At 41.4% G+C, this 25,729-nt stretch overlaps 1 protein-coding gene across 6 annotated transcripts in view; it reads left to right on the top strand.

Moving 5' to 3' along the window:
* Positions 1–12,627: 12,627 nt before the first annotated feature.
* The window catches only part of Tnc (tenascin C), an 83,224-nt gene continuing 70,122 nt past the window's right edge, over positions 12,628–25,729 (top strand). For 2 of the 6 annotated variants that reach the window (XM_090330496.1, XM_090330497.1), the window contains exon 1: positions 12,629–12,833. The gene's annotated coding sequence lies outside the window, so the exon portion shown is untranslated. Of the gene's footprint in view, positions 12,834–25,729 lie in introns of all 6 variants that reach the window. The other 4 variants (XM_090330495.1, XM_090330498.1, XM_090330499.1 and 1 more) reach the window with 4 other exon arrangements.

The following is a 25,729-nucleotide window of genomic DNA, read 5'->3' as shown; positions in this document are numbered from 1 at the left end:
ATTGTCCACAAGTTGAGTTCAATCGTAGCCTGGGCAGGTGTTCTGAAGACTTCAGAAAGCCTTTGAACTTCCCCCTGTATAGCCTGCTCTCCATGATAGTATCCCAGGGGGAAAAAAGAAAAAGAAAACTAGGGTGATGTCTCACAAAGGGGTTCTTGCACTCTCCACATACCACAACCACATCTAAGACCACTGAAAACCACAGAAACTAGAGAGATTGAGGGGAGGGATTGAAGGATTGATTGCCTCCTTGATGGACCCCCTGGTCAAGCAGGACAGCAGGTGTGCATGAACAGGCTTGACCACATGTCTGTTCTCAGGCAGGTTATTCAAACCTAGGCCTGGTCGAAAGTCACTATCACCCCAGGGGGACATTCCACTCTGGATATAATCAAACGTGTTCATACCTAGCCCATGAGTGATTACAGCCTGATTTTTACTCCTTAATTTCCTTGTTAAGATCCATATAAGTGGGACCCCAAATCCAGTCTCTTGTACAACCTCCAAACCTATGGGAAGGTCTGGGTCCCTCACTGGCAATAAACAATCTGAGTCTGTTAATGATCAAGTCTGGTCTATTCCTTTTTCTGTTCTCGTCCATTTTCCTAAGAGACTAGACAAGACCCTGTGGGATGTTGTTGCAAACTGCCATGAGCCCCTTATCCCGCCAATACCCAGATGGAAACCAGACTGTGGAACTGGTTTGGGGAGGCACCAAGGGGTCTGTGTCTCTCACCAGCAACAGATGCCCAAGGTCCCATTAACAGGGTCTGTATTAATTAACAGGCAAAGGAGTACGTGCAGAAAGTAAGGTATCAGTCCCTTTGAAGGTACAACACCAGCAAGTGAGACAATCTCAGGATGAGTATCTTCCTTATCTTCAAAAGTGGAGGAGAGGGCAGCAAACAACCACAATTTGTATAGGCCTTTGCCTAACTCCAAGGTCCAAGAAAGTTTGGATTCTGATTAACTTACATTTAGGGCAGAATCTTAGGTCTCTGAAATGATAACAGCGATTGATCTTTCTCTGGCTACTCCCAGCTTTTTGAGAGTCTGAGAATTGCATTTCAATTCTCTTTTGAAACCACATGGCTCAACATTTCCAGGTTTCCACTGATGTTCACTGAAACACTGAGGAATTGAAGAATCTGGAGTGTATCCACTTATTCTTTCAGATTCCTTTCTATGTCTTCTCTGTGGAAACAGAAGCAGTCCATTCGGTGTACAGGATTTTTTTTAAATAATGAATTCACCTAGTTGTGTCGGTTATGCAGTGATCCAGATACCATGTGCCCTCTCCCACGCACGGCCTTGCATCATGGGTCAGCAGGCCCAGTCGTCAACTTCAGTGTCACCAATGTGTGGGAAAAGCAAGCAATACGCAGAGCTTCACTGTCTTATCTCTAGTGTGAACATAATCATCTCTTAGCTCTTTTTAGCCTGACAAAATGGGTGAATCCTCAGAGTTATAAATGAGCAGCTACCCACATAATCTTGACACTTGCTGGGGTCAAGCTGACCTTGGGATGACAAGAATGAAATGTGTATGTTTCAATTTTCCTCATTCAACACTGCAATTTCCATATCAACAGGCCATTTCTCTTTTTTTTTCTCCAGTCCTGGACTTGAGCTCAGAGCCTGAGCACTGTCCTTGGACTTTCTCAAGGCTAGAGCTCTACCACTTGAGCCTCAGCACCACTTCTGGTTTTTTTTCTATATATGTGGTACCAGGGAATGGAACCCAGGTCTTCATGCATGTTAGGCTAGCACTATACCACTAGGCCAAACTCCTGGCCCCATTTCTAAAGGACCAGAATAATGGTGAAGATTATCTCCAACAATCATCTTAAAGAAGCTGCAGCAAAAAGGTGGTTGGAAGTCCCAAGATACAGATTTATACCATGCAAGTATCTGCTGATGAAAACGTGGTTCCAATTTTCAAAGGAAATAAATAACATTTCTTCCAGACAAATGATCCCCTCAAACAGCACAAAGCATAACTGTTAGATCTGTCTGGGAGAAGAATCCCACCTCCCTTCCTCTTCACCAGCCTCAATCTAGTACCTGACTGTCAATCACCTGACTATGAATCATCAGAGGATCCCCCCTCAACCCCAACTCTGAAGTCATTTCTTCATCCTCTGAGATCCCCTCCTGAACTGCCCTGGTCAGGTGTCTCTCAGATAGTGAGAAGTTATCTAGGCTCCGTGATCACTTCTGAATGGGCTGTGGTCACATCTCTCACCTTCCCTAAATAATCATACTCACCTGTAAGCCCCTCCCTCTTTTTCTCTTCTCTTCTTTCTTCCAGATACCTCTATCTCATGGGGCCAGCAGTTTGCTCTTCCCCACCCCCATCAATAAACTGTTTTCTGCCTGAACTACATGGTAGTCTCCTTTTGGGAACTTTTCAATAACCATTTTCAAAGCCTTGCTATTCAGAAGACAGAAATATTACCCCCAAGATAATAGCCTTAGATTTGGTTCCTCCTACTGCTGCTTGACTAAGCATCCCCAAAGTTAGTGGCTTAAAAGAACAGAAATTGATTCTCACATAGTTCTGGAATCCAGACATATGAAATGAGGTTGAGTGTGTGAAAAATCACAGTATCAACAGGGCTAGTCTTTCTAGAGGCTCCAAGGGAGAACGGGTGCCTTATTGTTTTTCAGCTTTCTCTGACCACTAGCATTCTTTGAATTATGGCCACCATTACTCTACTCTCTGTTCTCGTGTCATGCTGTCTTTTCTTCTGTAGTCAAATCTCCATCTGTATTCCTCTAATAAAGAAACGTATAGCTACATCCAAAATAATTTCCCAATCTCAAGATCTTGCTATACAAGATATAGAATAATATATATTTACCACAGGAACTGTTCAGTCCTCTTCAAATACTATGAAGGAGATATCTCAGTCCAGTTTTATCTACACAGATATGAACTAAGGCTCACATACATGAAGGAATTTGAAAAGGGCCACACAGCAACAAGTGACAGAGCTAAGAATGAACTCAAGTCCATCTCATTTCAGATTATCAGCTTCTGCTTTTATACCACTGCCCCCAATAAAACTGTTTACGAAACAACACACGACAGAAGGTTCCTGCCATGGAAATCCCAGATCCCTGGCACTTGTGTGTGGAGATCTTGGTCATGCAGCTTTAAGCATGTCTCTTCACCACTCCCCACATCCCAATCTTCAGTTGTGATATGGAGGTATCCTGTTGTGAGGTCTGAGGCACAGAAATTCTATACTACAACTAGAAGTGGCTATATTTGCCACAACTCCTGCTATTGACAGGCTGTGGGGTGGTATCTCGACCCATTTTTCATTTCCTGCTGCCATAAAAGCATATGAAATTCTGGGAAAAGAGAGGTTTGTTTCGGCCTGTGATTTTGGGGTCTAAGATGCCTAAGAGATATGGTATTTTCTCAGCATCTGGTAAGAGCCTTAAGTTGATTCTAGTTTTGCAGAAACTCAACGGGATGAGGTACACATAGAAGTGGGGGGAGGGGCAGCGGATCCCTCCCAATAGCAACTAGCACTACAAGAGAGACCTCATTGCATTCACCCCCACAAAGAATCCAAACACCTCCCTCTTTAGGCATCACCTCCAGTGCTGATTCACTCTGAGCAAACAAGAGTTGGGAGGGGATAAGTCATAGAAAGTGGAGATGTTATAAAGTTATGGATGTCTACTCAGGACAAAGGGCAGTCCTGAGTGCTCCCAAAAGGGGAAGCAATTCAAGTTGCGAGTCCCCTAAGCTACCTCTGAAGCAAGTGACACTTCCCAGCTGATTCTGAAAAGTAGAAATCTTCCTACCTAAAAAACAGAATGTGCAGAGGGCCGTGAGCTGAGCCTAGTGGTAGAGTGCTTGCCTAGCATGCATGAAGCCCTGGGTTCGATTCCTCAGGACCATATACACAGAAAAAGCCAGAGGTGGTGCTGTGGTACAAGTGGCAGGGTGCTAGCCTTGAACAAAATGTGTCCAAAGATAGTACTCATGTCCTGAGTTCAATCCCAGGACTGCCATAAAAACAACAACAAAAGAAAAAGAATGTGCAAATATGTGGGCACAATCAAAAACTGGAGTGTTCTTCAAAATCTGTTACTAAATGGATAGGCAAATACAGATCCTCTCTTCAAAGAAAGTTAATACTACTTCTCCAAGACAAATAATCTCTCAGAACAATACTAAATGTGCCCTCAAGGAATAATGCATTAATTTCAATGAGCTCCTATAATGTGTGTGTGTGTGTGTGTGTGTGTGTGTGTGTGTGTGTGTGTGTGTATGTGTATGTTGCATAGTACATGTGTATGGTAGGAAGGAGGGAAAATGTATGAAGAACATGCAAGCAAACAGGCTGATACCTACATTTTGGCCAACCTCAGACAAACTTAACAGTCTATCACCAAAATGAGATATGTAGTCTTTATTTGCATATACCTTTTTATTTACCCTTCTTACTTTAGTGAACATATAGAAGAGATTATCTTTTCTATTATCTGTTTCAGATAAGCAAATAAAAGCCCAGAGAATAAGTATCTTGTTTATAGCAGTCAAGGGCCACCATCTTGAGTTTACTTAGAATGAATCAAGAAATAGCAAAACAACCTTTATTGTCCCTTTGATATTGTGAATGCCATCAAGAAGTATTTGTCATACTAGATGAATCCACAATAAATAAGTAATGTGACTTACCCAGACTTTACTCAGGTAGTGGTCAGTAAGATTAAAATCAAGGTAATACACTTCTTAAAGAACCACAGTCCTAGAATTAACCCAGATAGCCACAAGCTTTTCACTGCCCCGTGCTGCTCCAGAGTCAAACCAACAGAACCAAACACTTCCTTGACTCATTGTGTATCTATGTCCAAAATCCATAATCACTCAACTTGTCCCATCTGAGTGCATAAGAAAATGCCCTTCTCCAGACAGTTAGAAAGCTACTGTTTGTGGTTTGGGAGCCTCTCAACTGCTATTTAGTACCCAGATTTCCATGTACATTTTTTTATACCTCTCTCTATTTCATAGCCCTCATTTGCAACACAGAAAATAAATCATTGTTTTCTCTGTTCTATCCAGAGCTGATACAAACACTCATTACAAATTCATTAAACTTGATTACAGAATTTAATATGTGCACATGATCTAAATAGTGTTTGGATCACAGAAACTGCTCTATAAGTGTTAGCTAGTATTATCCTTTGTTTCTCACAAAAGAAATCTAAGAAAAATGCAGGAGCAAAACAATGGAAAAAATGACAAATTATACTTCCTCAGATGTATCTAACCCAGCTAGGGAAAATCACACAAAGAAATTCAATCTGTACTGAATTCAAAGTTGTATATTCCCTCCGTGGTTTGTATTAAGCTCAAGATGGTTTGACTCCATTGTAGCCATAATCACAGCCTGATCTTGGAGCAATGAACATGATCAAAATCACCCACTGTAGGGAACACATAAATCTACACCTTCTCTGATGTTGGCCTATGCTGGTCTTTTAAGCTCTCTTTTGCCTCTTCAGTTTTCAGCTAAAAGGTACCTTAAAGTGTTAAGAAGACAGTACCCGGTTGTTTCAACTCCCTGCTCTCTCCTGCAAATGCCAGCAGAATCCAGACATGTTTCCAGTAGAAGATGGAGCTCATGCTTTCCTAAGCCCACTACAGCATGCTCTATGAGTTCACATGGCAAAGGAGGTACCACATTCGGCGTTAAGAAACACTATATAGGACATTTGTTTGTGGTGAATCATCTGTTTCACTCTTTCATTAAATCACTATACTACCTCTTGAAGGTTCTTAAGATATGGATTCTTATCCCAATCTCCCAAAAGATGAGACAGACTCTCATAAAAAGGACTCCTTTTTTCCTCAAAATAATTCAGCATGTTAGTGGTAGAGATGAATGGAATCCAAGACTCCCCATGCCAACTTTATACTTCTCCCATTTTTTCCAATACAGTTGGTCGGCTAGTCACTTCCCGGGAGCCTTAACTAACTTCCTGTGCTTTGAACATGTACATAGGAGAAGTACAGTCTGTGCCCTTGACCATCTCTTTCAGACTGCTTAGGACCTGGATGAGGAAATCAATGAGGAAAACTAAAACCTCTAATCATCTGACAAATCGTTTCATGAATGCTTTTCACGTTTATCTCCAAATTTCATAATACGTCATACTCTATTCTACAAGTTATTGTATACAAATTCCTTAAATAATATAGCATTGGCAACAAACATAAAACAGATGCCAGCTACATAAACACATCTGACAATAAGCTGATAGATAACAAGGCACGATGTCTACCCTCAGAAGTCCACGATAGGACAAAGAAGCCAAAGAACACACAGCATGTAATATGCTAACAATGAAATGCATTAATGTGAGTTCAGAGGAGGGGGGTCTTCTCTCTGGACATGAGTGTCATGGAAACTTTCCTATAAGTACTATGTGGTGAGCCAGGCACATGGCTACGGTGGAAATAAGAGGAAAACCAAATCAGAATAAGTATAGGGAGCATGGCTCAAATGGTAGCGTGCTTACCTAGTAAGCACAAGGTACAAAGTTCAAACTCCAGCTGCGTTAAAAGTACTGCAAAATAAATCTTCAAAAAAATAATTATATATAATGTGTATAAGGCATGGAATATTCTAGAAAGGAGCATGTGTGAAGGCTCACAAGTTTCTAAATTATTTCTTTGAATTATAACATACATTTTTTTTTTTTGGTTTTCCAAGACCCTTCAAAAGCGTCCATTTCACAGCCAGGAGTTTGGCCTAGTGGTAGAGTGCTTGTCTAGCATGCACAAGGACCCGGGTTCAATTCCTTGGTACCATATACATATAGAAAAAGCCAGAAGTGGTGCTGTGGCTCAAGTGGCAGAGCGCTAGTCTTGAGAAAGCCCAAGGACAGTACTCAGGCCCTGAGTACAAGCCCCAGGACTGGCCAAAAAATAAAAAAGTATCCATTTCAGGGCTGGGAGTTTGGCCTAGTGGTAGACTGCATGCATTCGTTGGTACTACATACAGAAAAAGATGAAAGTGGTGCTGTGTCTCAAGAAATAGAGTGCTAGCCTTGAGCTGAAGAGCTTGGGGACAGTGCCCAGGCCCAGAGTTCAAGCTTTACTACCACCACCACCAACAACAAAAATAGTGTCCATTTCAGCTGGGCACTGATGGTAGCTCATCTCTGTAATCCTAACTACTCCAGAGGCCAAACTTCGAGGATCACATTTGAAAGCCAGCCTGGACAGGAAAATCTATGAGACTCTTATCACTATCCAATTAAACACCAAAATACCAGAAGTAGAGCTATGACTCAAATGAAATAGGCACTAGCCTTGAACACAAAAACCTCAAGAACAGTACCCAAGCCCTGAGTATCAAGTCCCAGGGCCAGGATCATGTGCGTGCGTGTATGAGCATGCACAAATGAGAATACACACACACATATATACACACACACACACACATACACACTGTCCATTTTATAACTAAGCCAGTGAGGGCCAGAGATCTGAGAGATCTGCTCAGTCACAAAATAATTTGATGCAGTACCAGGACTTAAACCCACTGCCAAAGTGGCTGATTGTGTAGTTGATGTGCCCACATCTGTCATGCAGGGAAATTCCTGAATGTCTCACCTCTCCTTCAATGAAGATTCTGAGTTATCTTGTTCTTAATGAAGAAAAAGAAAAGACCTCAACAAAGACACACAGACAACTTGGAAAACAAAGTCCAAAATAGAAGGAAAAGCTAGTCATTGAACTGAATGACTGAATCACTAAATTGGATAAGAGTTCCTTCATTACTTGGAGAGAGACTGTTAACTGTTATAGAATTACATGAGACTTTTGAATGGGTATTAGCACAGTAGATGAATTTCAGAAAGAAAAGGAGGAGGTCGGGGGCTGAAAAAGGAACACACCATGACAGTGGAAAGCCAGCCAGTGATCTCACAGAAAAGCAGACATTTGACTTCCTCAGATAAGCTAGTCCTAGCCAATATTCCAATCACACCGTCTGGTCTGTCTGGTGTGGGGGTGGGGTGGGGGATATTACGTTTAAAGAATCTTTAACAAAATGAGAATGATCTCATCTGAGGCAAACCTCAACATTCCTTTTGGCCTCCAAACTACAACCTCCATCAGTAACTCTTGAACAAGAACTTTCAGCAAGGAACAACCAAATCAGTCTTTGGTGAGAGCTCTGTGCAGAAGTGGTGTTTACAGGCATTCAATCTACTCCTTCACATAGAAAAAAAAAGTGCATATAGTGTTTAAGGATATGACTGGGTGAGACCAGAAGCCAAGAGGCATGGAGCCCTCTGCCAAACAGGAGGATGAATGGTTATGAACTCCCACAGACATCCTCTACTGTAATGCTGGTGGAGGTTCTGGCTACTGGATTCTGACTGTGATGACTATTTCCATGGACAGCAGCCTTAGTGGTTCCTGATTACTCATCTCTCCTCTCTGGAGCCCCTTTCCTCATCTGCACAATGAATGAAGTGGACACAGTGGTCCTGTTTCCCCCTCAGGTTCTGTAGTGAGAAGGAAGAAGTATAAAACATGGGATGTTGGAGATTCATTTGTTCCTCCATTGCCTCATTCATTCAACAAAGATTTCCTGAGTTTCTACAATATCCTGTGTTTTAGACAAATAAAAAATTAAAAAAAAAAACTCAGCTAGGATTTCTGACCACAGGAAGACAATAGTCTAGGAAGCATAACAAGACACACTCATGTATAATTATATCAGACTGGAACAGTAAGTGTTCTACAGGTTTTGAAAATATGCATGGAAGCATTTCTTGGGGGAGGGATAAATCTAAGATACTCCATAAGAGAGCTGGATGAAAAGCAGAAGAGAAGTGCTGGAAACAAGACTTAAAAAAAAAAAAAACACCACATAAGCAAAGTCTCAGGTACAAATGACCACGTGGCAAATACAGACCCATTATCCTGATACAGAGCCTAGGAAACACCAAGGGATAGGAAAGAAGTTCTGGTCTGGGCCCTCATTCACTTGTTAATGTGGAGTTAAAATACCGCATAGCTTTTTAGAAGACATCCTTTTCTGAAAATACCTAAAGAAAGCTAACCATCCCTTCTCTGAGGTATGAGAGACCTTGACACATAATTTATTCTTGTTTACTAGAACCAGTAGCCCGATCACATTTGGCTGTGTTTTCCCATGACTGGTTCATTCTGTCGCAGTATACACACCTCAATGTAGAATACTGAGATACTAAGAAGTATGTGGAATAGGGCACTGAGGCTTAGGACCTTCCTAGAAGAAATCATAATTAATACCAAGTTCCCCAACATCATCCTTTGTTTTATCAAATGTATACCTACAATTTCAAATATATAGACTAGATTCTTGGGAGCTGCAGGTACATGGTCGTAAGGAGACCATTATGGAGGAAAAACAATAAATGTTCCAGCTGCAGAGGGTTCAGTACTATGATAGAAATTCATTTTTTCCCATGTTAGCTTCTATTTTTCAACAAATGTCAATATTTCAATTTCACACTCAGATTAAGCACATTAACATTTACCTGTTTCTGTGGGCACCATTTGCTTTGAGAGAAGTGGGATTTCACAAAATGAAAGTCAGGGATTCCAACACAACTGATGATAACTTGAACAAGACTGAGAACTGCTCTGTATAGATTAAGCCATCTGGCATGAGAAGGAATTTAAATTATTTTGCCTATAAAACTTCTAAAACCACAAATAAATTGTCCCAGTACACTGAAAATATATGTAAATATAATTTGCTGACCAAAACAAAATATATACTCTTGTAATGCAAATATAGTTTGTTGGCCATATGACATGTATAATTTTGTAATATTTTATTTGCTAACCCAGCAGATAAGCTTGGTAGACTTAGGAAAGCCAGGAGGCACGGACGCTGAAAGACACAATCTCATGCTCCTAAACTATGCTTTGGCTAAAACACAAAATTAAAAATGTCCAAATCAGCCAACATGGAAATCCAGCAAAAATGGTTTAAAAATTCAGGTTGTTTTAAGAGGAGAGAACAGAGAAGCCAAATTTTGAGAGGTCGAATCTTGGGGTCTCTATTTAAAGACTGGCCACTACATGGTTGACTCCTGTCTCCAAGACCAGCAGCCAGCAACTTATACTTAACACTGCTAAGAAACTGTGCCATGGAGGCCTGAGAGGAAAGGAAGAACAAAACCAATACCATCAAACCAATTCAATGCCAAAGGAGAGCTGGATTGGCACACCATGGTGACCTGAGAAGAGCCAGGAGACAGGAGACAAGACAGGAACATGAAGACACATGGCATGTAGTCCTGACCCTTGAGCTGGTTCAGGCCAAAATAGGGTCAGGTCAGGTCAGGTCAGGTCAGGGGACAGGGTCACAGGAAATTCCTAGTCTCAGGCACTGGACTGACAGGTTTAATAACCTATCAGCCAAATACCTACCCCATCTCCAGTTACTCAGGTATTCATCACCTGGGAAGCTGGCGGGGTGGGGGGGGGGTGTTCATCTTCCCCCACCTTGAAGACAAGATGCCAGACCTTATATGGACATTTAGGGAAGATAGGCCTCAACCTTCCATACAGGGTGTACTTAGAGGCTTCTCAGTGGCTGGTGATTCAAGCCATTTAGGGAGTTCCTAAGGCTATGGCATGTGCATTTCTCTGAAGCAGAGCCCTCCTACCTCATCTTAATCTAGAGATCTACCTGGAGACTCTCATCTCTAGGCTTCACAGCACAATGTATAGAATTCCCTCCACTCAGCAAGAGGCACCAGGATGGCTATAAGACATTACTTCTCCTCCTTACTTCAAAACGAGCTGGTTTCGGACATGACTATTTATGGGCTTTCTTGTTATCTGAGAAGGTCCTGTGATCAGAGAATTCTAGAATGCCAGAGCCAACAGAGATGATTTAAGCCTTTCTTGCTTTTTCAGATGTAGAAACTGAGGTCCGCTAGAGAATGATTTCATTTTGAAAACAGGCGAATTAGCTATTAGTAGTGGCTAATTTTAAAAAAATCAGAGATTTCTCCAATTTAAGTCTACACAACATTGAAACATGGAAATAACATCTATATAGATGTGACAACAACCTAATAGGGCATATCACATAAACATCACCAGTCACTATTCCTGGATAGAAATGTCACACACACACACACACACACACACACACACACACACACACACGCAAAAGAACAAACTTTGGGGGGCGGGGAGTGAAGCCTAGTGGTTGAGTGCTCACCTCACATGCTCAAAGCCCCCAGGTTCCATTTCTTGGTACCACGTATATAGAAGTAGCTGGAAGTAGTGCTGTGGCTCAAGTGGCAGAGCTCTAGCCTTGAACAAAAGGTGTCCAAGGACAGTGCTCAGGCCCTGAATTCAAGCTCAAAAAAAAAAAAACCCAAAAATCTTTCATAAGCAATGTTATAATTTGAATATTTTCCGAACATATTCCTTGGTGAAACTATATTGCTTCTCTAAGCTTGGGGCTCATAATCTGAAGAAAAAAAAAAAGGACACTTGCACATACTGTACTTAATGGTTACCCAGATGTAAAGAAATCGTGTTCATGAAGTACTCTGCACAGCACCTAGCAGAGTGCTTGCTCAGTGGAAACCACAGGCTACCTACTACCTGCCACATCCTTTCCCCAGCAAGCCCTGACGAAGTCCCTCCAGCATGGGGTGGCATGCAGAACCCCTTGAGTCCTGGGGATACTTGTGCATGCTCACTGCCTAACCAGTATGACTCAGAGTGGAGAGAAGATGCTGGCTGGGCTCAAAGATTAACTTACTACCTTTTGAAACAGTTTTTCCTTCCAGAAAAGGCAGCAGTGGACACGGTTTAACACAGAGAGAGAGGAAGGCCTAAGGACCCTTCTCTGGAGAGATCCAGTTGAGAAGGAACTTTCCCCCAGGGGACACTGGCAAAAAGCCATCCCGGCAACTGGGCCTGGCTGGCTCACCCCGGAGACTCCTCTGAGCTCCCAGCATGGTCCCCACCTGCTGAGAACTAATCCTAGGTTCTCTGCAGGCTGACCCAGAGAAACCTGAATCTCTTCCTCGCAAATGGTGAAGGGCTCTATCTCCTCTTTCCAGGAACTCAGTCCCTAAGTTGCAACTAGGCAGCTGCTGCCCAGAGCTCTGGAGAGCCAAGGTCCCGGCTTCCAGACTGCGTGGAGCAGAGAGGAACAGAGAGCCAGGATCTCTCTCCCTCTGGCTCCCTGAGGCGGTGTGTGTGTGTGTGTGTGTGTGTGTGTGTGTGTGTGTGTGTGTGTGTGTGTGTGTGTGTGTGTGTGTGTACGCTTGCTTCTGTTTCACAATTAGGAAACTCCTTTGGGGGAGCAATTCAAGAATCACACTTCCCCAACTGCTAGTCTGTGGGGGTGGAGGAAGCGGGAATTCCGACTTTCGCCATAAATTGTATGCAAATAGATTCCCCGGGCTGGCTCAGAGCCTGAGCAGTGCGTCTTTCATGAGCTAACCCCTGTTCCGTTCCGTTGGGAGGGCTGTTCCTTTAATTCACCAACTGAAAAAGTGGGAAAGGATGTCTGGAGGCGAGGCGTCCCATTACAGAGGAAGGAGCTCAGTATATAAGCCAGCCCAAGCTGGCTGCGCGGGCCACAGACCTGCAGGCTGTCACCGGCCTCTCCCAGCGCAGACACCAGCTCCCTTCTGCACAGACTGCTGCTGCTCCAGTGGGGACAGCCGGAGGAGGGTGGGGCACGAGGGACCCTGCTGCTGCTCCAGTCCAGGTACGTGTTCCATGGAGCCGGTGCACCCACGGAACTAGAGCTTCTCCAACCCAGGTAAGCCTGGCCTGTCTGCAGCACCACAATTAAGATGTAGTATGGGGCATTCTGGGTACCAAATGAGTTGTGGTTTTCTTAAACTTCTGCTTTGTTGTCTGTGTATTTGTTGGTTATGATCTGATGTACCTTGACTGGGCTCTGCTGGCTTCTTCCAGACTAATATTTCTGTCTGATGGAGGTATATAAAGAATTGCACTCTGAAAAACTTTTTGGACTTTTTTTTCCTTTGGTCTCTGCTTTCTATCAGAGGAATAGTATGGATTTTTTTTTCTTAACCCCTCACCTGGCTGATTCACCTGTGAATATATTTATTTTCCTTGAGGGCGGAGGGAAACGAAGTCCAAAGTTAAGTTTTTTGTGGCAGACACCCAGATGGATTAGGGGAGCTTAAGAGAAGACTGAGGAGAGAAGGAAATTTTGCATCTAAGCTGGGCACCAGCGGCTCATACCTGTAACTGTAGCCGCTCAGGAGGCTGAGATCTAAGGACCAAAGTTCATAAGTTACCCCAGGCAGACAAATCCTTGAGACCCTTACCTCCAATCAATCAGCACAAAAATCCCAAAGTGGAACTGGGGCTCAAGTGGCAGGCAGAGTTCCTGCCTGGAGCAAGCTGAACTAAGGGGGGACATGAGGCCCAGAGTTCAAGCCCCAGTACTGGCACAAAAAAAGAAAGAAAGAAAGAAAGAAAGAAAGAAAGAAAGAAAGAAAGAAAGAAAGAAAGAAAGAAAGAAAGAAAGAAAGAAAGAAAGAAAGAAAGAAAGAAAGAAAGAAAGAAAGAAAGAAAGAAAGAAAAGAAAGAAAGGAAAGAAAGAAAAGAAAGAAGGAAAGAAAGAGAAAAAAGAGAAATTCTTACATCCAAAGAAAGTTTTCAAACAAACTTACAGAGAGAGTTGAACCATTCCTTTCTTTGTGTCTCACAGGAGACAGGAGGAGAAGGCTGGGCCAGGTGAGAATAGGAAATCTATCTGTGGGCTCCATAGGTCAGCGCTGAATTCTCATGGGTCTCCATACCCAGCCACCTCTCCCTGTGGACTTAGGAGAAATCGTGGGGAGGGGGTTTTGCTGAGCTTGGAGCCATCGGTGTAACAGGGAAGTAAGAGCTCATGTTTTGACCCCAGAGGTAAGCACATATTTGTCCTAGAAAACGATATAACCTCCGTGTGTCTTAGTTCCTCTTCTATGAAATGAGGGTGGGTGTGTAATTCATTTGCCATGTCAATGAGGAGAGGATGAGGTTTCAAGAGAATGGCATGGAGTGCTCAGTAACTGGCAGTTGGAATGATAATCACTACCATTGCCCAAAGCTGCCATCCCCTATAGAAGTTAAAAGAGGCTCTCAGCCCATCTTGGATGGTTTCTTGTGTATCCCTCCCTCTCCACCTTCTCATCTACCCCATCTGAGGGTGCCTTACCAGGCTGGCAGGTCAGGTCTCAGACCTGGCTGAGTTTCACAAGCAGGAGCTGAGGTTGGCACAGGATGAGGAGAAAAGGTAGCAGCCAACGGCTGGATGTAAATGTCAAGTTCTGGTTTCAGAGTGTCATGAGGTTTTGGATTTTGGCATCTTGTGGATTCTAAAGCTAGGGGGCTTTAAAGGACCATGTGGTGGGAGGGACCTCTGTGAATGCTTTCTGCACACAAGGGAGAGCTGAACAGAAAGCCCTCTTAAAGAATGATGCCCTTTTACATGTTTTTGTAGATGTTCTCTCCCCTACCCCCCGCGTTTTATAGAGGTTTTCCATATGTGCTTGAGAAATGAAAATTGCTGCCTCACCCAGCTGACTTTCCATACTTTGGCAAGTTCAGGGCTGGGGAGAGGTCTGTTGAAGCTAAATAAGCCAGTGGAAAATTTACTGGCATCAGAGTCATCTGAGCCCTTTGTAAGACATAGGACATGGACATGGTGTGGCTTGGCCCCATGCATTCCAGGAAAGTGACCAGATTTCGGGGAAAGTTAGGGGTGTATGGTGGTATGAAGAGTCTCTGGCTTCATCAGATGGTGTGCATTGCATTGGATGAAGGTTAAAAGGGATCCTTCCCAGACCCCTAATCATTCCTTTCCAGAGACCTTTGTATAAAAGCCTAGCTTGCCTATCTCATGTCTACTCTCTATGCTAATCCATTCCTACCTCCACTCAAAAGGTAACTCACTTTCAGTCCTAGGGTTTTATAATCCATCTCCTTGGTTCTGCCTCAGTCACCTAGAATTACACATGGGAAAAACTCTTGGTCCAATACCTGGCACAACAGAAGGGTTCAATGAGTGGAGGCTTCCTTGTTTTACCTGATTACATAAATGTGTTCATGATTCAAGTTCTACAATGATGCGCTTTTGAGTTCTTTTATAGCAGTGGAAAACATTTATTAAATGAATGAGTTAAATGAGTTCACGAATTAAATGGGCTGACCAAAACAAAAATGAAAACAAACCAAAAACAAATCCAGTGTGTTGGCAGATCAAGGTGAGTCTGCTTTAGCTGGAATGTTAAAGGTTCCTAAACCTCATTCCATTGCCTCAGTTTCCTGCGATATTTGTAGCAGTTCCTACAAAATGGGAAACATTAAGTATGAAACCCTCAGCAGGCAAGGTCCCTAAAGGTTATATTCTGCACTTTAAGAGGGGTTTTATCCCAACAAGTCACCTGCCATAAGGGGAGTAGGACCAATTCCCCAAATGGAACACTAGACTTGAGTATGTGTGGAAGGCTTTTAGAATGTTAGAAAGGTGGTTTGCATTCGTTGTAATACCTGTCATCATCAACATGTATCAGTGAGTCGGCTCTCTACACTCTAGCATGGCTCAACCTTCCTCACCACAGGCAGAGTCTCACACACACACAAAAAAATTAGAAGTTCACAGCCTATTTCTACAGTACACAACTGGTAGCTCCTTCTAGGACAGAGTGCTTGCTTGGAAAGCAGGGAAGTCAAGTCTTTCTTCTAAGACCTTAAAATTTGGAATGATACAGATGCAGTTTCAGAAAAGTTGCCACAGTCATCAGCTAGGGGGCACATGTCTCATTTTGAATCCTTGTGCATCATACACAGCCTTCAAGGAAAAGAAAAGGGGCACCTGTGTGTGGGGGGGAACAACTTCCTTTGGACTATATATTTCCCTCCAAGCAGACTGTGGCCACACATAAATACAGCAGTAGCCTGATCGTATAACCAGAATGGAATTTGGAAAGGGAATTCAAACTGACAGAATGAAAAACATATCCTCTTAATCCTACCCTTTCTAATGCCTGAAAGAATTAAGAACCTCTCTGTTTCTTCTCCCTGAATTTCTATGGACATTACAGCCATGCTTTCTTATAGGGAAAAAGAAATCCCCAGCTGGCACAGAGCAGAAGCCCCATTGTATGGATGCTATTAAAGCCGAAAAGAAAAGTATAACTTACGTTACAGATATTTAGTTGGGTCTAAAAATACAATCCCTTGGTGGTAATAAAACCTAAGACTCGCAAAAATAGTGAGCAGTCATGGCTGGTGATGTGTCACATGTACTGGAAGATTGCCTTTGGTGTCTCATCTCATGTTCTAATTCTTTCTAATTAGGAATTAATATCTCTACTTTCTGAATAGAGAAATCATGGCTCAAAGTTAAGTGATTTGGCTGTGGCCTTTGCCTAAGTGAGAGGGAGGGTTGGCTGTGATCCTAAGCTTTCTTAATGGAAACACTACTGCTCCTTCTATTGTTATACATTGCTTCTGAAAGTCAGGTTGGGCTAATCAAACACAGAACTTGAAATGCTGGCCATTCTGTGAATAGCCAAGATGGTAGAGAATGCTACCTCTCCCCCCCCCTCAGTTGGCATTGATGTCTTAATGATTTCACAGAATTACATAAAAGGTACACATAAAAGGTCAGCTCATGGCCATTCAGCTCTCAAATTTCAACCCTGAGTAAAACTAGGTTAGCAATCAGGTCAATCCTGCCGATTCTAAAATCTTAGAAAAGTAGACACAGACCCCTGTATGCTCCACCGGTAGGAGCTCTGACTGGTAAAGCAGAAGGATACCTGTACCTCTCTAGGTCAGGGTAAGCTAAGCATCTTGTTTTCAAAGGGATTATTGGGCCCTAAAGAGAAGTGGGTATAGGGAAATGTCATGACAGTCAGGAAATTAGTTGCTATAGGCTACAACTGCAGACTTATTCAAAGAATCAGAGAGCAAGGATGTGATTCAAACATCTCTCACTCTGCGGAGATTATTGGAAATTCCCTTGAATTGAAATGTGGACCAGTCTAGACACCTTCAACATGTAGGGAATGTTAGATGAAGGATTTTATCCAAGAAAGAAAAGTCCCTCAAAGTGTAGCAAGACCAGCCACTAGCAAATTCCCTCGCCAGTTCTCTTCAGCAAAAAACACAAGTCCTTACTGGCTTCTCACAGACCACAAAGCTTGTGACTTATTTTTAGAGGAGAAAATTCTATATACATATCCAAATCTACTTCTGATGATCTCATGTGTTCAGTCTGCCTTCACCTACAAAGGCTTTGTTCATTTCTTCCCCTTCACTTCATGTTTCTTAAATCACAACATACTGTTCAACACTATTGTTCTCTTTGACCCTCCATCACAGAAAAAAAAATAAACATCATGTTCACACTGAATGCAGGTTATGAATCCAAATTCCTTTCCTTATGTATTTTTGTTTTACCAGTGAGTGGAAATATTTATATGTATATATATGTATGCATACACACATACATAAATATATATATACACACATTTCATGTCAAGTCTTTGAAGGATTATGAAATTTCCTCACATTCACAGTTCTTATTTTGTAGCATTTGTAACTCAAATAGTTTTGGTTGATCCTCTTCAGACACTGTATGCCAAGAGCCAAAAGTGTTTCATAAGCTCAGCAAGTAGGCATCTTTGCTTCACAATTAATCACCAAGCACCTCTTACTCTAAAAGAGGTAAAGTGGTCTGTTAGTTTGAGTATGGCCAGGTTCAATGTATTTTTATAAGAACAACTTAGAAGATGATGGTAAAGCCAATATTTCCTGAGTATGCCACACACTATTTCCAGTATCAATGCTACTCCCTAATGAAATATGCAAAACCTAGACTGATGGAGTTCTTTTTCTCCTGTCTGTGGAACTGGCTCTCCCCAAAGCCTAGCAACCTGGGTATCAGATGCTTAGAATGTACTGTATATGAAAGCCTCTGCTGTCCCTAAGGAAATTGAACAGCAACACAAGACAGCTTTGCTTCTAAAATTACTGTTTGCACCTCTTTGTGACTCCATTTGAGGATCTACACAGATCTTCTCATGCAGGATGTATTTTTAACATGTAAGAAACTCATAGATTTATAAACTCAAACAGCAACTTTGCTGAGCATCACTCTCAAGGGTTCCCAGCAAGTGTGGATAGATAGTTTATAGGTAAGGAAACTGATGCCTACACAGTTGTTACTTGTACAATGTAGAAAGGGGCACTGGGGTTCTTCCCCAGGCTTGGCACCCAGAACTGCATATGAATACTAAGGAAGTATTACCATTTTCAATGATCAATTTTTTAAATTATTTTTCTAACAAAACTGGTGAGAGACCATAGGCAATTTGCTAAAAAAAATCTGTAGTTTAAAAGGATAATATGTACAGAGAAAGGGCAAGGTTTAAATCAATAAGTAAATTAATTACCAATGAGGAACTTGAGACAATGAGATACTTTGGAGGAGCAGAAGAGTTCAAATGTCGTCACCCAGCAGTTGTATAAAAGGGTAAATCATACCTAGGAAATTCGAAAGATGGCTGACACAGAACATGGAGTGAAAGATATTGAATAGCTTTACTCAAAACTCTTCATCCTAGAGATACAACGCAAGGAAATACTGATTTCCAACACTGCTTACAATGCAAATACACTAACTTAATACAATGCTTAGGAGATTTGTCAGATATGAAATGAAATACCTATGGCTTCACCTGTAGAAGCAGATACACCACTGCCAAATAAGATAGCCCAAAGCTCCCTTGAATCCCCTGCCAGCCAAAGATGGAAACATGGTGCTCAGTGTGGGCATTAAGATGAAAAATAATAGCAAAAAAAATTTAACTGGAGATGAGCACATTCAGAGAATGAGGCCATGACTTTCCAATAAGATGAAAATAGTATAAACCAGATATTCGAGGCAAATGTCTAAGGAGTTTGTAGAAATAGAGGAAGCCCCTCTGCTGAAGAGCTTGGGCAACTAAAACTATGACTAGCAGAGGGCAGCTATACCGGTTTGATCCCCAGAAGAGATGGTTAAGTCTCTGAGATATTCTGCCCTGTGGTTGGTCATGCACTGGCAGCTTGATGGAGAGACATGACAGGAAAGTACTCCTGTTTACTGAGAGCTAGAGATAGGGGGGAGAGAAGGAAGAGAGAGGGAGGAAGGGACAGATGGAAGGAAGGAAGGAAGGAAGGAAGGAGAGAGGGAGGGAGAGTGAGAAGGAGAAAGAAAAATAAAAAATAGAGAAATTGAGAAGGAAAGAGGGAAGGAAAGAGGGAAGGAAGGAAGGAAGGAAGGAAGGAAGGAAGGAAGGAAGGAAGGAAGGAGGGAGGGAGGGAGGGAGGGAGGGAGGGAGGGAGAGAGGGAGGGAGGGAGGGAGGGAGGGAGGGAAGGAAGGAAGGAAGGAAGGAAGGAAGGAAGGAAGGAAGGAAGGTAGGAAGGAAGGAAGTAAAGAAGGAAAGAAGGAAGAAAGACAGGCATTCCCTACAACTTCTAGAAGTTTGAAGCTACAAGGGTTCATGAACAGCCTCCAAGCCAGAATGTTTTAGTCTAGTTTTGCAGAAGACCACAGAGGTGAGTTGAAGGCTACCCATGGAGAAATGGAGAGATTAAGCTGAGGGCTCCATTCAAGTTATTACAACTAACGCCCATCTACCACTGTGTTTTCTACATGGAGCTTCCACATGAGACTTCATTTGATTTGATAAACAGATTTTGTGGTTTCAAGAAAACGTACAAATTGCTGTCCTAGTTTAACATCCTCATTTTAAAGATGGTGAAACTGAGATGTGGAGAAGGGACAGATTTTTCCTAAGATCTCAAGCCAGTTGGCAGCAGGGTCAGGGTGGAATTCTAGACTCTTGCTCTGGGAAGCCAGGGATAATATAAAAACTGAAGAATCAATATATTCTCTTAAAAATAAAAACAAAAGGCTAGGTACTGGTGGCTCATGCCTATAATCCTAGCTGTTCAAGAGGCAGAGACTTGAGGAATCTTGATTCAAAGACAACCCAGGCAGAAAAGTCCTCAAGACTCCATCTCCAAAAAACAACCAGCAAAAAGCCAGGCTGAATGTATGACTTAGATGCTAGAGTACTAGCCTTTAGCTAGAAAACTAAATGAGTGACAAGCCCCTGAATTCAAGCCCAGGTGAGGCAAGGGATATGAGGAGAGAAAAAAGAGGGGAAGCAAAAGGAAAAGAATGGGGATTCTTATACTCTAAAATAAGAACAAGTCATGTTTAAGACAAGTATATTTTTGTGTATAACCAATTATCATAAAAGTGACTTAAGATACAGCCTGTGACCATGCATGAACACGTAGTCAAAATGGACCAAAGACCTCAATATCAGAAGTGAAACTCTCACACTGCTACATGAGAGAGTAGGAGAGACACTGGAACTCATAGGCACAGACAAAACTTTCTTGAACAGAGTCCCAGGGTCACAACAGATTGGAGAGAGACTTGACAAATGGGATTAGCTGAAATAAAAAGTTTCTGCACAGACAAAGACATAGCTACTAAAGTAGAAAGACAGCCAACCAACTGGGAAAGGATATTTACCAATTATACATCAGACAAATGCTTAATATCTAATATCTATAGGGAATTCAAGAAACTAATTCCCTGTCAATCGTTAAATGGGCAAGAGACTTATCAGAGGAAGAGGTAAAAATGCCAAAAACACATATGAGAAAAGACTCATCATCCATGGTCATAAAGGAAATGCAAATAAAAACAACCATAATATACCACCTTACCTCAATCAGAGTGGTCAATATCCTGAACTCAGACAACAACAAACGCTGGCAGGGATGTGGGGAAAGAGGAACCCTACTTCACTGCTGGTGGAAATGTAAACTAGTATAACCACTCAGGAAGGCAGTTTGGAGGCTCCTCAAAAAACTAGAAATAGACCTTCCATATGATCCTGTCATACCACTTCTGGGCATCTACCCTGAACATCATAATGCAGGATATGGTAAGGACACCTGCACAGCCATGGTCATCTCTGCACTATTCACAATAGTCAAGCGATGGACACAACCCAGATACCCTACTACAGATGAATGGATACAAAAAATGTGATACATATATACAATGGAATTCTAAGCCACCAGACAAGACAAGATAATGGTATTTGCTGGGAAGTGGATGGAACTAGAGAAAATCATGTTAAATGAGATAAGCCAAGACCAAAGGAACAAAAGGCACATGGTCTCCTTGATATGTGATATTAGATCCAAACAGTACAAAAGCAATGACTGAATACTCAGGTACTCAAGGTCAAGGACATGATCTTGGAGATATAAATATAACTATATAGACTTATAACTCTATGATAGGATATGTATTCTATAGACATATTAATATATTATATGTATCTCTATGTATCTATGACATACAAACTATTTTCTCACCAGAGTTTGTTTATAAAGTTCAGAGCTGGACAATGTTTTTATATATCAGCTTCTAGATGTGGAAAGTAATACAAAGTTGTGAGGACAAAAAACTATATCAGGATACAGACTACAGAATGTGCTTGCTTTCAGAGGTAGCCCCAAAATCATAGCACATTTTTCTTGGAATTAAAAACAAACAAACTAGTACCAATGACAGAGAAGGCTTGTCTGGGGATGTGAGGCTGTCACAAGAAATGGTTTGGAAATCTAGAGGTTATAACAAAGGATTAATCAACACCTAGTGGTAGTAATGGATACATACAAAGAAAGGGATAGAAACCAAGAACTCTGTATCTTTACACATGGAGAAATTTACAGCCCAGGGGAAGGAATGAATAATAGTTATGATATATGGCTTTGACATCAGAAAGTTTTGGGTTCTAAAGATATGTGTTTGCTTAAGCCATCTCGGTCAGACTAGTTACTTTGTCTAAATTTCATTTTCCTCATCCATCTCAAAACACAATAGCACCTACTTCCGAAGGTCATGATGATGATCAAATGATCTACTACCAAGTACATTGCTTAGCATAGATTCTGACATTCAGGTTTGGTGTTCTATTTCCATTGTTGTCAGCAGGCATGGAAATGGGAAGAAGCCATTTCCCAAAGAAACAATGTTGTCAGGAAATGCAACTCAGTGTTCTACTGTACCTCTTTATGAGTTTGGGGAAAAACTATTGTTTTTACAAAGTCACAGCTCAAATGTTTATTCAACGGATAGCTAATAATACAGAAGAACAAAAATTATGCAAGATTCTCTTTTTTTTCCAGTCCTGGGGCTTGAGCTTAGGACCTGCGCACTGTCCTGAGTTTTCTCAAGGCTCATGTTCTACCACTTGAGTCACAGCACCACTTCGAGCTTTTTCTGTGTATGTTGTATATTGAGGAATCAAACACGGGGCTTCATGTATGCTAAGCAAGCATTCTACCACTAGGACACACTCCCGGCCCAGCAAGATTCTTTAATGATGAGTTTATATTACATTGAAAGCTACTGGTTAATATATGCTGCTATAACAATATCTCACAGTCTGAGTTCTGGAAAGCATAGCCATAAAGTACGAGCCTATTTGGCATCTGGAGAAACTCTACTTCTTTGTTCACTGAACTCCATCTTCACTTGGATATGTACACAAATATTGAGGCCATAGTATAAGGGAAAATAAACAAGAAAATAGACCAAATCTATAAGAGTGTCATATGGGGATACTGGCTAAAAAGAAATACAACAAGAAAACAGGCAACGACTGTTGCTGGTGCTTTACAAACAGGGTGGAATGGGGAGGGGTATTCTGAGCAAACAACTGAATCAACTGCACAGAGGATAATAAGCTCTGTAGGCATTGACTAGGAGTTTGAATATTACTTGTGTATGGTTAAAAGCTGATGGGAACCAGGCATCTGTGCCACACACTGGTAATCCGAATTATTTAGAAGGCTGAGATCCCAAGATCCAGGTTCAAAGCCATCACAAGCAAAAAAAAAATTATGGAATTTTATCTCCAATTAACCAGCAAAATGCCAGAAATTAAGGCATAGATCAAATGGTAGAGCACTAGCCTTGAGTGAAAAACATCAGAGATGGCTCAAGACTCTGAGTTGAAGCCCCGGTACCTACAGGGAAAGAAAGAGAGGGGCGGGGCATGGAGGAAGGAAGGTCTAGCAGCAGAAGGCAGGAGAACTCCCATGACAATTAAAATTCCAACTTTAGTGAACCCAGTAGTTTCAAACTAATTTTTATCATATATGCACATTCCTGGACAAGATCTACCCCCCAAACATTTTGGGCCATATTTTGAGAAACTCTGCCTAGAATACGAGGCTTCACGCATTTACAAGAACTGTAAATTTGTACTCATTCATCTAAATCTACAGTAGAAAGTCAAACAAACCACTTGGGCTAAAACAGACATGCCCAGGGCAGGAAACTTAACTCGAGAGGTAGAGACACGTAGAGTGTCATCCTAATTAGCAACCCTTTTGGGCTAACATAACCTATGAGCACAGCCAGACCACAGCAGATTCTGGAACCTCTTCTAGGCCAAAGGGAACTTGGCAAATGTGCTTAGCAGCTAATAAGCATTTGCAAAACAGTACACCTTGGCTTAAGTGTTCTCCCAAGAGGAAATGGAGAAAGCTTAAGATCCAGCAGATCTAGCCAGACACTCTAGGAGAAAGACAGAGGTCAAATAGTTTGATGCTTAGACGTGGACAGCCATCAAAGAGCTGCCTTTCAAAGGTCTGAGACGTGGAAGGTAAAGGAATGCTCTTGGATTTTGAACTCTGACTTTATTAGGCAGTGCAAACTTGAAGTTTGCACCTTTTATGAACTCAAACAAGTTGAGGAGTCAGCCCAGTGTAGCTCAATGCAGTTGAAACCTCAACTCTGAGAGCCACAAGTCAGGGTTCAAAAGCTGACTGCATCTCCGCAGGCAGTGTGAGTCTCAGTTTAATTTCCAAACAGAAATACTGATCTCCCTAAGTTCTCATGACAACCGGTATTACAAGCATTTGGCACACACTCTAGTACAACACAAATGTATAGTTGGCACTCAACAAAATGATAGATTCATTCTTGTCCTGTTCAATCTGTTTTTTTTCTTTTTTTTTATCATCATAACCATCATGTATTGAGTTATTACTCTACCCCAGCAAGAGTCTGAAAATTTTTGCAAATAAAGTTTTGTCCAAATACAGCTATGCTCATTCCTTTTCATATTATCTAAGCTGCTTTCTCCACAATAGTAGACCTGAATAAATGAGAGGAGGTATCTGACTACCAAGCTTAACACAGTTACTTGTTTATAACTTAATATTTACCATAGCTGGGTAAATGTTGACTGACCCTTGCTGATTAACATGTTACATTTTTATACAAAGTTTCCAGTCGTCATAACTTTGCAACATGTGTATTATTATCCATAGATACAACAAGAGATGGAGACAGAGATAAATGAAAGGCTCTTCTTCCTCCAAACACATGCCAAATTTGATACCTGCAGGCGGCTTGGAAGTATGCTAATAATGAGTCAGTTGTCTGACTCATTTTCTATTTGCTTCATGTTTCATTGATTTTTATCTCTCTCTTACTAAACTTCTTAATTCCCTTCCATAGGCCAGATTAAGTAAGCCTGTCTTGAAGGAGTAATTTAGTTGCTTTTACCTGTAAATTCACACTTTCAGAAATGAAAGTCATTATTTTCTTCTTTCTGAAATACTCTCATGCCTTGAGTAATTTTGGGGGAGCCTTACTTTTTCTTCTAGTTAATATATAGTGTTGGGTCCAATTTTCCAGCAATGATAGGTTTTTACACTCTCCTGTCTGCTACTCCTCACTTTTTCTCCCTCTCACTTAATGGTCTCTCCAGGCCAGACTGAAAGAGTACAAGATTTTCTGCACAGGCTTTTAAAAAATAGACTGAACTCAGGTTCTATAGTTCAACTGGTTTGTGCCCAACTCTTCAGTTCAAAACTGAGAAGGGAATACATTCAAAGTATTTGTACCTCTTTATAGAATAATATACAATATATAATATATAATTTTAGTAAGTATAGTACATAATATTATAAATATAATATAATATATATCTTCCTTTGAGTCATTATACAATAATGCATAATATATATAACTATATATTATGTAATATATAATGTATTATACATATATCTTCCCATTAAGCCATTAGTATATGCTAATTAAGAAAAGTCTTCACATGCACCCCAGTTCCCCAGTCACATTTTCCATATTTTCTTGCCTTAGGAATCCATCAAACTGTATTAATGAATTAGAATGTCCTTCTTAGACTTATTATCTATGTTAAATTAGACAGTGAATCATTCTTAAAAAAGTAGTAGCCAGGACTGGAAAAAAAAAAAAACAAATACAGAATCAATATTAACATGTTTGTCTCCTTCTTGATTTAAAGTACTTGAAGTTGGTCTTCCATCCTGGAGCTTTTCATATTTTCATAGGCAGATCAGAGGATTATCATTATTTCCATCAGTATGTGGCAGAGGAAAGGAGAAAAGGGTCTAGGATTGCTCTGTCCACTGACTTGATCCATTGTGTGCCATGGAACCTCATCCTGTGTCATACTTCAAACAGAAGAATCAAGAGAGTTTGGGAAACACTCTATAAATTTTCTCATTCTTGAAGAATCCCATGAACACATAAAAGACTCTGGAAAATCCTG

The sequence above is a fragment of the Megascapheus bottae genome, chromosome 3 (genome assembly GCF_031878675.1).
Source record: "Megascapheus bottae isolate mThoBot1 chromosome 3, mThoBot2.hap1, whole genome shotgun sequence".
Taxonomy (NCBI): Eukaryota; Metazoa; Chordata; class Mammalia; order Rodentia; family Geomyidae; genus Megascapheus; species Megascapheus bottae.
Note: the sequence above shows the minus strand (reverse complement) of the source record. Positions and strands in the feature narration are given on the sequence as shown.